This window comes from Beta vulgaris, chromosome 8 (assembly GCF_026745355.1).
Source record: "Beta vulgaris subsp. vulgaris cultivar EL10 chromosome 8, EL10.2, whole genome shotgun sequence".
NCBI lineage: Eukaryota > Viridiplantae > Streptophyta > Magnoliopsida > Caryophyllales > Amaranthaceae > Beta > Beta vulgaris.
In genome coordinates, this window is record NC_079209.1 from 12,804,366 (window position 1) to 12,810,400 (window position 6,035).

Genomic DNA, 6,035 nt, shown 5'->3' on the forward strand with positions numbered 1-6,035 from the left:
TAATACAGTGTAATAAGGCACATACTTCCGAATTTTGCAATTCTTGTCAAGTCGGAAAACATCTTCGTTTGCCGTTTCATAGTTCTAATACCACTCGTTCTGCTTTTGATGATTTATGGACCTCTCCTATTCGTAGTTCTCACGATCATAAATACTATTATTTATTCTTCTTGGACGATTTTACCCATTTTGTGTGGACTATATCTTTAAATTTCAAATCTGAAGTTTATCATTCTTTCATTAATTTCCGCCAATATGTCCAAACACAATTTGAACGTCCTATTAGATTTTTTTCGATGTGATCATGGGAGGGAATTTGATAGCACACCATTTAAATTATTTTGTGTAAACAATGGTATAATTTTCCGATTTTCATGTCCACACACCTCTTTTCAAAATGGTGAAGCTGAACGGATGATTGAAACTTTGAATAATATGTCTTGCACCATGTTATGTCATGCCTCTGTTCCTCCATAATATTGGGTTCAATCTCTTGAAACGACCACTTATCTTATCAATCTCTTACCTACTAAGGCTCTTTAAAATCTCACTCCTGCTGAAGTGTTATTTCTTATCACCTCTTCTAATGACCATATTCAGATTTTTTGGTTTCTCTCTTTTTCAAATTTAATGGCCACAACTCCACATAAGTTAGCTCCCAGATGTACTCCCTGTGTTTTCCTTGGTTATCCATCAAATCATCGGGGTACAAATGTCTTGATCTTGCCACACATAAAATATCAATTTTCCATCATGTTACTTTTGACGAACATACCTTTTCTTTTTCGAAATTGGGATTCCTTGGTCCACCTGCATATTCCTTTTGATATGATGATGGTCCCAACCCCTTATTATCTCCTCGTGTCCATCATCTCTTAGCCCAAGGCCCACAATCTATTCCACCCACTAGCCACGTGTCGCAGCAAGCCCACACTTCCACACACCAAAACACCATGCACCATTATCCATCTGATGATGTGTCCTCCCAGCTAGGCCCACATACAGCCCAACGTGTTACCTCTTCCTCTCCCCGGCGCGCTTCAACACCTTACCTGATACAGTACCTAGGCCCACACGCAAAATATGCCTCGGTATAGCCCTCCCGCGCTCCGTGTGCTACCTCCCATCCGGCCCACCTGTCCACCCCCTTAACCCCTCATCCATGCAAACACGCTCAAAAGCGGGTACTATCTAACCAAATCCGAAAATTGGCTTAACTATTTCTCCCCCCACTATTCCTCTCTATCGTTAATCTCTCCCAAAGTCTCACAAAATAGCCTTGACTGTTCCTAATTGGAATGCGGCGATGAATGATGAATATAATGCTTCAATTAATATATGGACATGGTATATGGGTAATACTCAAGTGTGCTAACGGACAGGTACAATGGCCGATAGTAGAATTCTGAGACGTGAGCTCGCAATAAAAAAGTTAAATATCCTATACTTAACGACCGGGACTGCCGTCGCGGCCACCGAAGAGGACAAATCAAAGGGAATCTTCCCTCTGACAGATTCACTACAACCATACACGTGTCAAAGAATCACCTATCCTAACAGATGAATAGTACGCCTATAAATAGCTGAACAGTACTATTCATGCAGGTACATTCTCTTTCATACTAAAAATAGCTTATCTCTCTCTCTAAACTTTCTCTCTCTATATTCCTATTGGGCACTAGCTAACTTGAGCGTCGGAGGGGGTTTCCTTACAACCACCCCGAGGGTAGCTCACGTTTGTTATCTTGCAGATCACCCGTCACGGATATCCCCTTTTATTGTCGGACACTCCTTAGGTCCGTCACTGTTTCCAATACAGAAACAATTTGGCGCTAGAAGGAGAGGTACTTCCTATCCTTTTAAGGTCGCAGTCATGTGTGATACAAACAACAATTTTGTTCACAGTCCCCAGGAACATGATGTCGGTCAGACTTCCTCTCATGGAGCCCACAGTTCCATTACCGGACACCAGGGAGCGAAGAGCAGACTCCAAATGGCAATGTAACATTCAACCTGGCTCAGCTGAGTCAGTTCTCTCCTGAGCAGTTGAAAACTGTGGCATCCTTCATTCAGATTCTAACAGGTAACCCTTAATAGAACACTCCTCCTACTCAGCAGATTGGCGGAACCCGTAAGCGACCACTAGCCACGGCCGTAGGAACGCCGACGGTACTCCGCTCCGAAAGATGCAGTCCCTAGGCAAAGATGGACGTGAGATGGAGAAGAGGATAAACCGATCTGACTATGAAGAAGCAATATTGGAGACAGAAGAGTTATACCATTCTGGAGAAGAGGAGACTTAAGGTTACTGCCGCCGTGAGTACATCGCCACCGGTGCTAGTAACTACTAGGCAGGAGGTCACCTTCTTATCAAACCGAAACTCTCTCCTTTCACCTCATAGATACTAAACCATCCCATGATGAGAATCAAGATGCCGTCCTCTATGTATGACGGCACGTCCGATCCAGATGATCATGTGGCGGCCTATGAAGGTCACATGTTCCTGTACACGCAGGTGGACGCCATCTGGTGTAAGGTCTTCCCGTACACACTGACCGGGATAGCTCAGACATGGTTTAAGAGTCTCAAACCAGGTAGCATCTCTAGCTTCTCCCAGTTATCATCTACATTCAGTAGACACTTTGTAAGCAATAGGCGCCATGAGCGTACTACTGGAGAGTTGCTTTCTGTTAAGCAAGGTGCCAACGAAAGTCTGAGAGACTATATTGGTCGTTTCAATGTTGAAGCGGTCTCGATACCTAGACTATAGCAAGATGTGGCCGTGTTAGCCTGGATGACAGTGCTTAAGGAAGGATCGCCATTTCGGAACTACCTGGGCCGGAAGTCTTATACATCCCTGGGTCCAGTCCTTGGCAAGGCAAATGACTATATCAGGGGAAAAGAATTCGACAAGGCAGTAAGCAACCGTGAATCAGATAAGAAGGAGGATAAGCAGAAAAAAGAGAAGGGTCGCGAGAGTGACCGCGGCCAAGATGAAAGAAGACAGGAATCAAATATGGTCAAAAGAGGGAATGACCGAGAAAGAGAGAACGAAAGATATGACCGCGACAGAAGGGACCGCGAAAAAAGCGACCGAGAAGTGGGTGAACGCAAGGAGAGATTCGATGCGTATACTCAGCTCACCACCTCGAGAAGCCAAATCTTTTTTGAAGAAGAAAGATAGTGACAAATGGCAGCGTCCGAAACACATATTCCATAAGAACAGAGATAAAAGTAAATGGTGTGATTTCCACGGGGATCACGGCCACCTGACTGAGGATTGCCGGTATCTAAAAGATAATTTGGAGGATTTGATAAGAAGAGGGTACTTCATCCTGTACAAAGCTCAGACCAAAGAAGGAGATTTGGTAAAGCTAGCAAACGTAATGTCCAGTCTCGGATCAGCGAAATCCATGTTATCAGCGGCGGTCCCATCCATGGAGTAAGTATAAATGGGGCAAAGGCAAGCTTGAAAGAATTCAGGCATCATGTCAACTTTAATGAAAGGCTACCATGGAAGAAGCCGCCAACAATGCCAACAATGTCGTTCACTCTGGAGGACGCTAAACATGTCGTTTATCCCCATGACGACCCTTTAGTAGTAACTCTGAAGATCTCAAACTACCTGGTCCACAGAATTTCGGTGGATGGAGGCAGCTCCGTAAACATCCTATATTTATCAACATTTGAAAAGCTAATGATCGGCTGGGAGTATTTGAAGCCAGTTAGGTACCCAGTCATTGGGTTCACAGGGGCGTCAGTGGTACCAGAAGGATTAATTTCGCTCCCGGTGCGCATTGGAGAAAGTGACGCAGCTAGAGACGTCATGGCTGAATTTCTGGTGGTGGATGTCCCGGGAGCATACAACGCCATCATAGGACGCCCTTTCATTCATGACGTCCAAGGAGTCGTCTCAACTTATCATCTGACGATGTTGTATGTCTCCAATGGCGGAATTACGTCAAGACTAAAGGGTAACCAGGAGGAGGTCTTATTATCTAACGGCACTAAAGCAGCCCGCCAGGCGGTTCCCAGTAGAAAATCATGACCCGCCATCAAGGAAGCAAAGAAGAGCTTAGAGGAAGGCCCAAGCTGAGGATAAGGAAAACAATGAAACAGACGAAGTAGAAACAGTCCAGAAGGGTAAAGCAATCCCACTAGAAGATCTAGAGTCCCGGCCAGAAGATAAGCCGAGACCAAAGCTAGATAGTGAAACTAGGCAGGAAATGCTGGAAGATGATCCTGCTAGAGCGGTCGCTGTCGGGATGGATATGGACCCAGAGGTCAGGATCAACCTGGTGACTCTCCTTTGAGAAAATGCTGACGTATTCGCATTCTCGGCAGATGAGATGCCGGGAATAAACCCGACCGTGATTGTTCATCGTCTAAACATCGACAGCGCAGTACGCCCAGTAAATCAGAAGAAAAGGGCTTTCTCGAGCGAGAAGAAAAAAGCAATCAAAGAAGAGGTGGATAAATTGATAGCGGCCGATTTCATTGAACCATGCGATTATCCGCAATGGCTCACAAACGTGGTAATGGTGAAAAAAGCCAACGGATAATGGCGCATGTGTGTTGACTTCACAAACTTGAATAGAGCATGCCCTAAAGATTGCTACCCTCTGCCAAGGATAGACCAGCTAGTAGACTCCACTAGTGGGCATGCCTTACTAAGCTTTATGGACGCGTTCTCGGGGTATCATCAGATTAGTCTACTAAAGGAGGACATGAAGAACATCATTTATTACAGATGTAGGAGTATACAATTACGAAGCAATGCCTTTCGGCTTGAGAAATGCCGGCGCAACGTATCAGAAGTTGGTCGACAAGGTCTTCGCGGACCAGAAAGGACGCAACATAGAAGTATATGTGGATGATTCCATAGTGAAAAGTAAGACTGACCGCGAGCACCTGGCGGACATAGAGGAAACGTTCGGCACGCTGAGAAAATACAAAATGAAATTAAACTTAAAGAAAAGTGTGTCTTTGGGGTAAGAGCGGGAAAGTTCTTAAGGTTTATGGTCAGCAAAAGGGGCATTGATGCGAACCCGGACAAAGTTCAAGCAATCATGAATCTACCGGAGCCAAAAGGGGTCAAGGGCATCCAGAGATTGACGGGAAGAATGGCCGCCTTGACAAGATTCATCTCAAAATCAGCCGACAAGGCTCTGCCATTTTTTGCGTTGTTAAGAGGAAATAAGAACTTTGAATGGGGAGAAGAGCAGAGTAAAGCCTTCTTAGCTGTCAAAGAGCATCCGACGAAACTGCCAACAATACCAAGGCCTGAGACCGGACATAGATTGCAGTTATACATCTCGGCTTCGCCTAAAACCATAGCGCGACATTGTTAGTGGAAAAAGAGAAGCAGCAGCATCCCATATACTTTGTCAGCCACATCCTTAACGGCCTGGAAAGCCGCTACCAGTTGATTGAGAAAATGGCGTTAGCAGTCGTCATAGCGGCCAGAAATCTTAGACCCTACTTTGATTGTCATCCAATCCAGGTACTAACAAATCAACCGCTAGAAAAAGCGCTGCAAAGGATGCATACCTCAGGGCGTTTGCTGAAATGGGCAACAAATCAGAGTATGATATTCAGTATAGACTGCGAACGACAATAAAGGCCCAGGCGTTAGTGGATTTTATAACAGAAGCATATGAAGAGGAAGAGATGGAAGAAAAAGAATCATGGCTGCTTGAGGTTGGTGGGTCTTCGGCTGCGAGTGGAGCAGGTGCCGGGATCGTGATAACCAGCCCAGAAGGAAACGTATTTGAATATGCGATTAAATTGACATTCCTAGCCTCAAACAATGAGTCAGAATACGAAGCAGCCATTGCCGGACTGAGGATGTGCATAGCAGCCGGAGCGAAGAATGTCCGTTTGAAAACAGATTCACAGTTGGTTAGCGGCCAAGTTAGAGGAAAATTTGAGGCCCGGGAGGCCAATATGATAAAGTATGTGGAAAAAGCTTGAGAAGTAATATCTCAACTAGAGCAATTTGAGGTGGAGGCTATTCCAAGGGCCGAGAATACAA